Below are 10000 nucleotides of genomic sequence, written 5' to 3' on the forward strand. Positions count from 1 at the left end.
CTCGCTCTCTCTCTCTCTCTCTCTCCCTCTCTCCCTCTCTCTCTCACCCCTCCTCTCTTCATCCTCCTCCTCCCTCCGCCGCGCCTCTCTCCAGCCTTAAGTTTCTTAAGAAGTGTTATCAATATCATCAAATCTCAAATTAGAACGAGTCCAATTATTATTTTAAATACATTCAACACAATAAAGATCAAAATATATCAAAAGAATATTTATGAATAATAAACAAATAATAATGGGAAAGAAGGAAGGCTCCATATCATATATACATATATATATATATATATATATATATATATATATATATATATATATATATATATCTGGACTTTTCCACAACAAAGTTAAAAGTTTATTGACTTCAATAAGTCAATAAACATTCATAAATGTTGATCAAGAAAAAACATCCACAGCTTTAGCAATTACACAGCTAAGAGCGGTGCTAATGCTAACAGCACATCGCCACAGCAACGGGGAATAAACAAAGCTCACAAAGGCCGTCGATGTCATAGATCACATATTAATAAAGACATTTAGAGTTTTGAATATGAGGCTCAAACTGCGTCAGTTCTTTTTGGTAAAAAGACAATAGTTCGTAGTTTAATGGAAATACCAGTGAAAGTAAATATTGAATGTGGACTTCCCCAAGGGTCGCTTCTTAGCCCTAAACTTTTCAGTCTATATATTATGATGAGCTAAGCCTTTATTTGTGGGGAAATCCCAGTGTTGCAACACAAAATAGGCACAGAAATAAAAGAACAGATCATTTACAGAAAACTCAACAAAAAAAAAAGTAAAAAATAATAATAACAGTGACAAAAGTAACACTTTTATTTACAGCAGTTATGTGGACGGAGAATATTGCACCAGGATGATTGACATTTTGTCACAGTATGGCACATGGTATGACAGTATTGCACATGGGTATAACAGTATTGCATATGAGTATGACAGTATTGCACATGTGTATGATAGTATTGCACATGAGTACGACAGTATTGCACATGGGTATGATAGTATTGCACATGGGTATGTCAGTATTGCACATGGGTATGACAGTATTGCACATGGGTATCAGTGGGTAGTCAGAGAAGGTCTTCAGGAGTGGCCCTGTCAGGAGCAGCCCTGACAGGAGCAGCCCTGACAGGAGTGGCCCTGTCACGCCAAAAGACCTGAGTCTCCTCAGGAGGTAGAGTCCACTCTGGCTCTTCCTGTTCAGTCTGTGTTATGAGTCCAGTCCAGTTTGTGGTTCAGATGAACACCAGGTACTTGTATGAGTCACTCTCTCAATGTCCCGTCCCTGGATGTTCACTGGTGAGGGGGCGTGGCCTCTGTGGACGTCCACCACCATCTCCTTGGTCTTCCCCGCGTTGATGAGGAGGTGGTTCCGCTGACACCAGTCCACAAAGTCCTGCTCCAGTCCTCTGTACTCCACATCGTCGTCCGTGATGAGTCCGATGATGGCAGAGTGGTCAGAGAACTTCTGCAGGACACAGCTGTCCGTGTCATGTCTGAAGTCTGCAGTGTAAAGGGTGAAGAGAAAGGGCGCGAGGACAGTGCCCTGGGGCGCCCCCACACTGCAGGTCCGAGTGTCAGACACACAGTCCCAGGCTCTCACAAACTGGGGTCGGTCCGTGAGGTAGTCCAGGATCCACTCTGCCAGGTCATACTCCACACCAGCCGTCTCCAGCTTGTCCCTCAGGAGCCGTCTCCAGCTTGTCCCTCAGGAGCTGATGGTGTTGAAGGCGCTGGAAAGATGAAAGAACAGGATCCTCACAGAGCTGCCAGGCTTCTCCAGGTGAGAGAGAGAGCGGTGCAGCAGGAGATGACGGCGTCCCCCACTCCGATGTCAGGCCGATATGCAAACTGAAGCGGGTCCATGGCTGAGCTCACGGCGGAGCGGAGGTGGTCCAGGACCAGCTCCAGTGTCTTCATCAGGTGGGACGTGAGAGCCACCGGCCTGAAGCTGTTGAGGACTTTAGCGCGGTGTCTTGGGCACGGGTACCAGACAGGAGGCCTTCCAGTGGGTGATGGATCAAATCTCAGGAAGTAAGTATTCAGTTCGTTCACCCTCCGTCTGGACAGGGGCGACTATGAAGCCTGAGATGGTCCACACTCCCTTATGTTCTTCTGCTGCAGCTGATCCTCCTCTTGTAGCTGGATTCCGCCTGATGAATGTGAAGTATCACGAATATTTCAATATTTCAGGTGATAATATAAACAACTTAACAAAGACAATGGAAATGTAACAGGAATAAATTTATGATTTTTACAAACAAATACATAAATAAACATCCAGTTGTCCATTAATGTATCGGAGTATCGGAAATATCATTTTTTGAATTGACACTGGACAAGAAACTAAACTGGACATCTCGTGTAAACAATGTACAAAGGAAAATTATGTCAAATATATCATAAATATATATAAAGTTGATAATTTTGACAACCACAATGCAATAAAGTTCCCGTTCTGTACATGAATCTGTTTTATTTCATTTAGTGCCTGAAACAATGACACAAATTAACCTCTGATGACGAAAACATCCGTTTAAGAGAGAAAACCAACCATTTATGAGAAATAATTAATCAAACAATTTCAAGATCTTATAAAATTACAATCGAAATGAAGTGAAAAAGTTATTGTCGACATCACGATGTTCAGACGACATCACGATGTTCAGGCGACATTACGATGTTCAGACAACATCACGATGTTCAGGCGACATCACAATGTTCAGACAACATCACGATGTTCGGGCGACATCACGATGTTCAGGCGACATCACGATGTTCAGGCGACATCACGATGTTCGGGCGACATCACGATGTTCAGGTGACATCACGATGTTCAGACGACATCACGATGTTCAGGCGACATTACGATGTTCAGACAACATCACGATGTTCAGGCGACATCACGATGTTCGGGCGACATCACGATGTTCGGGCGACATCACGATGTTCAGGCGACATCACGATGTTCAGGCGACATCACGATGTTCAGGCGACATCACGATGTTCGGGCGACATCACGATGTTCGGGCGACATCACGATGTTCGGGCGACATCACGATGTTCGGGCGACATCACGATGTTCAGGCGACATTACGATGTTCAGACGACATCACGATGTTCAGGCGACATCACGATGTTCAGGCGACATCACGATGTTCAGGCGACATCACGATGTTCGGGCGACATCACGATGTTCGGGCGACATCACGATGTTCGGGCGACATCACGATGTTCGGGCGACATCACGATGTTCAGGCGACATCACGATGTTCAGGCGACATCACGATGTTCAGACGACATCACGATGTTCAGGCGACATCACGATGTTCAGGCGACATCACGATGTTCAGACGACATCACGATGTTCAGGCGACATCACGATGTTCAGGCGACATCACGATGTTCAGACGACATCCCGATGTTCAGACGACATCCCGATGTTCAGACGACATCACGATGTTCAGGCGACATCACGATGTTCAGTGATGACATCACGAAGTTCAGGCGACATCACGATGTTCAGGCGACCTCACGATGTTCAGACGACATCACGATGTTCAGACGACATCCCGATGTTCGGGCGACATCACGATGTTCAGGCGACATTACGATGTTCAGGCGACATCACGATGTTCAGGCGACATCACGATGTTCAGGCGACATCACGATGTTCAGGCGACATCACGATGTTCAGACGACATCACGATGTTCAGGTGACATCACGATGTTCAGACGACATCACGATGTTCAGGCGACATCACGATGTTCAGGCGACATCACGATGTTCAGGCGACATCACGATGTTCAGGCGACATCACGATGTTCAGACGACATCACGATGTTCAGGCGACATCACGATGTTCAGGCGACATCACGATGTTCAGACGACATCCCGATGTTCAGGCGACATCACGATGTTCAGTGATGACATCACGAAGTTCAGGCGACATCACGATGTTCAGGCGACCTCACGATGTTCAGACGACATCACGATGTTCAGACGACATCCCGATGTTCAGACGACATCACGATGTTCAGGCGACATCACGATGTTCAGTGATGACATCACGAAGTTCAGGCGACATCACGATGTTCAGGCGACATCACGATGTTCAGACGACATTACGATGTTCAGACGACATCACGATGTTCAGGCGACATCACGATGTTCAGACGACATTACGATGTTCAGACGACATCACGATGTTCAGACGACATCACGATGTTCAGACGACATTACGATGTTCAGACGACATCACGATGTTCAGTGATGACATCACGAAGTTCAGGCGACATCACGATGTTCAGGCGACATCACGATGTTCAGACGACATCACGATGTTCAGACGACATCCCGATGTTCAGACGACATCACGATGTTCAGTGATGACACCTCGTTGACATGATTTGCCTTTTCGTGTGTTTGGACGAAGACGCCGCGCCTGAACACTCCTTTAATCCCTATAATATGATGCTGGTGTTTACAACTTGTTACAGGGAACATTTGCTGCTTGGTCCGTTCCCTTGGCAACGGCGAGCACACTCCGTCCCTTGCTAAGCCCCACCTGAACGCACACGTCTGCTGCTGCTGCTAATGCTGACTGTGCTCTCTGCTGCAGGAGGCAAGGATCTGCTGCTGCTACAGGCCAAGACAGAGGGGGCCGCAGGGGGACGCACGGGGACGGAGGGGGACAGAGGAGGACGGAGGAGGATGCAGGGACAGAGGAGGACGGAGAGGGGAGGAGGAGGGAGGATGACGCAGGGACGGAGGAGGAAGGAGAGACGGAAGGAGGAGGGGGACGGAGCGGGGAGGAGGAGGGGGATGCTGGGACATGTGTCTAAGGACAAGGGATGCTGAGACATGTGTCTAAGGACACGGGACACTGGGACATGTGTCTAAGGACACGGGATGCTGGGATATGTGTCTAAGGACACGGGACACTAGGACATGTGTCTAAGGACACGGGACGCTGAGACATGTGTTTAAGGACACGGGATGCTGGGACATGTGTCTAAGGACATGGGACACTGGGATATGTGTCTAAGGACCTGGGACGCTAGGACATGTGTCTAAGGACACGGGACGCTGAGACATGTGTCTAAGGACCTGGGACGCTAGGACATGTGTCTAAGGACACGGGACGCTGAGACATGTGTTTAAGGACACGGGATGCTGGGACATGTGTCTAAGGACATGGGACACTGGGATATGTGTCTAAGGACCTGGGACGCTAGGACATGTGTCTAAGGACACGGGACGCTGAGACATGTGTCTAAGGACCTGGGACGCTAGGACATGTGTCTAAGGACATGGGACGCTGGGATATGTGTCTAAGGACATGGGATGCTGAGACGTGTCTAAGGACCTGGGACGCTAGGACATGTGTCTAAGGACATGGGACGCTGGGATATGTGTCTAAGGACATGGGATGCTGAGACATGTGTCTAAGGACACGGGACGCTGGGATATGTGTCTAAGGACATGGGACGCTAGGACATGTGTCTAAGGACATGGGACGCTGGGATATGTGTCTAAGGACAATGGATACTGGGACATGTGTCTAAGGACATGGGATGCTGAGACATGTGTCCAAGGACACGGGACGCTGGGATATGTGTCTAAGGACATGGGACGCTAGGACATGTGTCTAAGGACATGGGACGCTGGGATATGTGTCTAAGGACACGGGACGCTGGGATATGTGTCTAAGGACATGGGACGCTAAGACATGTGTCTAAGGACATGGGACGTTGGGATATGTGTCTAAGGACACTGGATGCAGGGACATGTGTCTAAGGACATGGGACGCTGGGATATATGTCTAAGGACACTGGATGCTGAGACATGTGTCTAAGGACACGGGACGCTGAGACATGTGTCTAAGGACCTGGGACGCTAGGACATGTGTCTAAGGACATGGGACGCTGGGATATGTGTCTAAGGACATGGGATGCTGAGACGTGTCTAAGGACCTGGGACGCTAGGACATGTGTCTAAGGACATGGGACGCTGGGATATGTGTCTAAGGACATGGGATGCTGAGACATGTGTCTAAGGACACGGGACGCTGGGATATGTGTCTAAGGACATGGGACGCTAGGACATGTGTCTAAGGACATGGGACGCTGGGATATGTGTCTAAGGACAATGGATACTGGGACATGTGTCTAAGGACATGGGATGCTGAGACATGTGTCCAAGGACACGGGACGCTGGGATATGTGTCTAAGGACATGGGACGCTAGGACATGTGTCTAAGGACATGGGACGCTGGGATATGTGTCTAAGGACACGGGACGCTGGGATATGTGTCTAAGGACATGGGACGCTAAGACATGTGTCTAAGGACATGGGACGTTGGGATATGTGTCTAAGGACACTGGATGCAGGGACATGTGTCTAAGGACATGGGACGCTGGGATATATGTCTAAGGACACTGGATGCTGAGACATGTGTCTATGGACATGGGATGCTGGGACATGTCCCTCGAGGAAACTGCTGTTGTGATTTTGGGCGTTGCAAAAATGAATTGAATTGATCGAAACTTCACTACAAATGTTCAACAAATTTGATGAGATTATGAATCGCCAGGAAAAATGCATCGATGTTATGAATATTTAAGGCCGACGAAACAAGACAGTCTTCAAACATTTAACACAGTGTTTTTAGAACCTTCGTGTCTCTGGAGATGCTCAAGTATGAAGAAGACCACCTGAAGAACATGAACGTTCAGGAGGATGAAGACCACCTGAAGAAAATGAACGTTCAGGAGGATGAAGACCACCTGAAGAACATGAACGTCCAGGAGGATGAAGACCACCTGAAGAACATGAACGTTCAGGAGGATGAAGACCACCTGAAGAACATGAACGTTCAGGAGGATGAAGACCACCTGAAGAACATGAACATTCAGGAGGATGAAGACCACCTGAAGAACATGAACGTTCAGGAGGATGAAGACCACATGAAGAAAATGAACATTCAGGAGGATGAAGACCACCTGAAGAACATGAACGTCCAGGAGGATAAAGACCACATGAAGAACATGAACTTCCAGGAGGATAAAGACCACCTGAAGAACATGAACGTTCAGGAGAATAAAGACCACCTGAAGAACATGAATGTCCAGGAGGATGAAGACCACCTGAAGAACATGAACGTCCAGGAGGATGAAGACCACCTGAAGAACATGAACGTTCAGGAGGATGAAGACCACCTGAAGAAAATGAACGTTCAGGAGGATGAAGACCACCTGAAGAACATGAACGTTCAGGAGGATGAAGACCACCTGAAGAACATGAACGTTCAGGAGGATGAAGACCACCTGAAGAACATGAACATTCAGGAGGATGAAGACCACCTGAATAACATGAACGTTCAGGAGGATGAAGACCACCTGAAGAACATGAACGTTCAGGAGGATGAAGACCACCTGAAGAACATGAACGTTCAGGAGGATGAAGACCACCTGAAGAACATGAACGTTCAGGAGGATGAAGACCACCTGAAGAACATGAACGTTCAGGAGGATGAAGACCACCTGAAGAACATGAACGTCCAGGAGGATGAAGACCACCTGAAGAACATGAACGTCCAGGAGGATGAAGACCACCAGCATAACATGAACGTTCAGGAGGATGAAGACCACCTGAATAACATGAACGTTCAGGAGGATGAAGACCACCTGAAGAACATGAACGTCCAGGAGGATGAAGACCACCTGAAGAACATGAACGTTCAGGAGGATGAAGACCACCTGAAGAACATGAACGTTCAGGAGGATGAAGACCACCTGAAGAACATGAACGTTCAGGAGGATGAAGACCACCTGAAGAACATGAACGTTCAGGAGGATGAAGACCACTTGAAGAACATGAACGTCCAGGAGGATGAAGACCACCTGAAGAACATGAACGTTCAGGAGGATGAAGACCACCTGAATAACATGAACGTTCAGGAGGATGAAGACCACCTGAAGAACATGAACGTTCAGGAGGATGAAGACCACCTGAAGAACATGAACGTCCAGGAGGATGAAGACCACCTGAAGAACATGAACGTTCAGGAGGATGAAGACCACCTGAAGAACATGAACGTTCAGGAGGATGAAGACCACCTGAAGAACATGAACATGAAGTATTTGTATTTGTACTTTTTCGCACAGTATTTGCCGTTCTTTGAGGTTTGTCCGTCTTTCTCTCGTTCTCTGCCGCGGCGTCCGTCATTTCATCCGTTTGCTGATGTTTCGCTCACGTCCGCGGCGCCGCAGCCTAGCAACAGTTGCCGAGTGCGTCTCTATAGCGATGAAGCCTCTCTCATGCTCCTCATCTCGCTCCATGCATCACAGTCATCAGCGACCATTAACACATCTGCTCATGGTGGGAGGCCACCGCCACCGCCACTAACATCTCGCTCCGTCACTTAGTGCAGACGGGAGGGGGGAAGAGGGGGGGAGAGGGGGGAGGAGAGAGCGAGGGAGGAGAGAGCGAGGGAGGAGAGAGCGGGGAGGAGAGAGCGAGGGAGGAGGGAGAGGGGGAGGAGAGAGCGGGGAGGAGAGAGGAGGAGGCTGGAGAAGAGGAGCGAGAGAGGAGAGAGCGAGGGAGGAGAGAGCGAGGGAGGAGGGAGAGGGGGAGGAGAGAGAGGGTGAGGAGAGAGGAGGAGGAGAGAGCGAGGGAGGAGAGAGCGAGGGAGGAGGGAGAGGGGGAGGAGAGAGCGGGGAGGAGAGAGGAGGAGGCTGGAGAAGAGGAGCGAGAGAGGAGAGAGCGAGGGAGGAGAGAGCGAAGGAGGAGGGAGAGGGTGAGGAGAGAGGAGGAGGAAAGAGCGAGGGAGGAGAGAGCGAGGGAGGAGAGAGGAGGAGGCTGGAGGAAAAGAGGAGCGAGAGAGGAGAGAGCGAGGGAGGAGGGAGGAGGAGGAGGCTCTGTATGTGGAGGTCACGTGGACGAGCTGCACACGTGACCCGGAACCTTCCATTTCACCCAAAAACCTGTTTCTTTTTTTAGTCCAGGAACTTGAGACGTTTCAGGAGCTCGAGACGTTTCAGGAGCATGAGACGTTTCAGAAACACGAGACGTTTCAGGAGCATGAGACGTTTCAGGAGCATGAGACGTTTCAGGGGCCCTGATCATGAGTCTGTCCCAATGGTAAAGATTGATGATAGTTTTACCTCAGTCAAGACCAATGACAGTTGAAGATTACAGGAAGTAGAGACTCCCTCTGTGATGTCATCAAAAAGCGCCATCCTATCAAAAATGTAGAGGACGCGACTCACACCTTTTTATGACATTTCAAACAATCATTTAACAAAATGTGTCAGGTGTAACTATTTGTCAAATCATAACCGTTGTATGTTTGTGGCTCTTGTTTACAATGTGGTTGCTAAGTAACAGTTGTGGAATTACCTCTGTCTATGTCATATTTGCTGGACACGTCAAACCAGGAAGTGACATTATAAACATCATTAAAATGTCGGGCGGAATGTTCCCTTTAGTGGAAAGTCCAACGTGAACTTTAAACATTTGAACTGTTTTGCATGATTTTTTTTATCATTTTACTTCCTGGTTGAAACTTATGTCCAATGTCTGTTACTTAGCAACCAGGTTGTGTTCATAGCTTTCAGCTTCACGTTATATGCCACATTTTAAGAACTTTTTGTCATGGAATTAGACATACACCGATGCTATTCCTTAACACATTGAGAACACAATTCAACTTAGAATATGAAACGACACAGAAAGATCAGACATTTGTGTGGCATGCATGGGAGAAAACGCGGGGACTGATCACGCAAGCTGTTGTAAGGAGCCTGGCTGACCCTCCTGCGTCTCACCCCCGCGTCTCACCTCGTTTTTTCTCATGCTGGTTGGTTTTATTAGATATTCTGGAATAGGCGGGTCACATTTCTCATTGGTCAGCCTCACATCAAGGCACTTGGTATTTTTCAGTAGAGATCAAGCCTGCAAGGGGGGTGCAACTCCCCCCCCCCC

This window comes from Eucyclogobius newberryi, unplaced genomic scaffold, assembly GCF_026437365.1.
Source record: "Eucyclogobius newberryi isolate DKJ021-1_F unplaced genomic scaffold, fEucNew1.0.hap1 SCAF_145, whole genome shotgun sequence".
Taxonomy (NCBI): domain Eukaryota; kingdom Metazoa; phylum Chordata; class Actinopteri; order Gobiiformes; family Gobiidae; genus Eucyclogobius; species Eucyclogobius newberryi.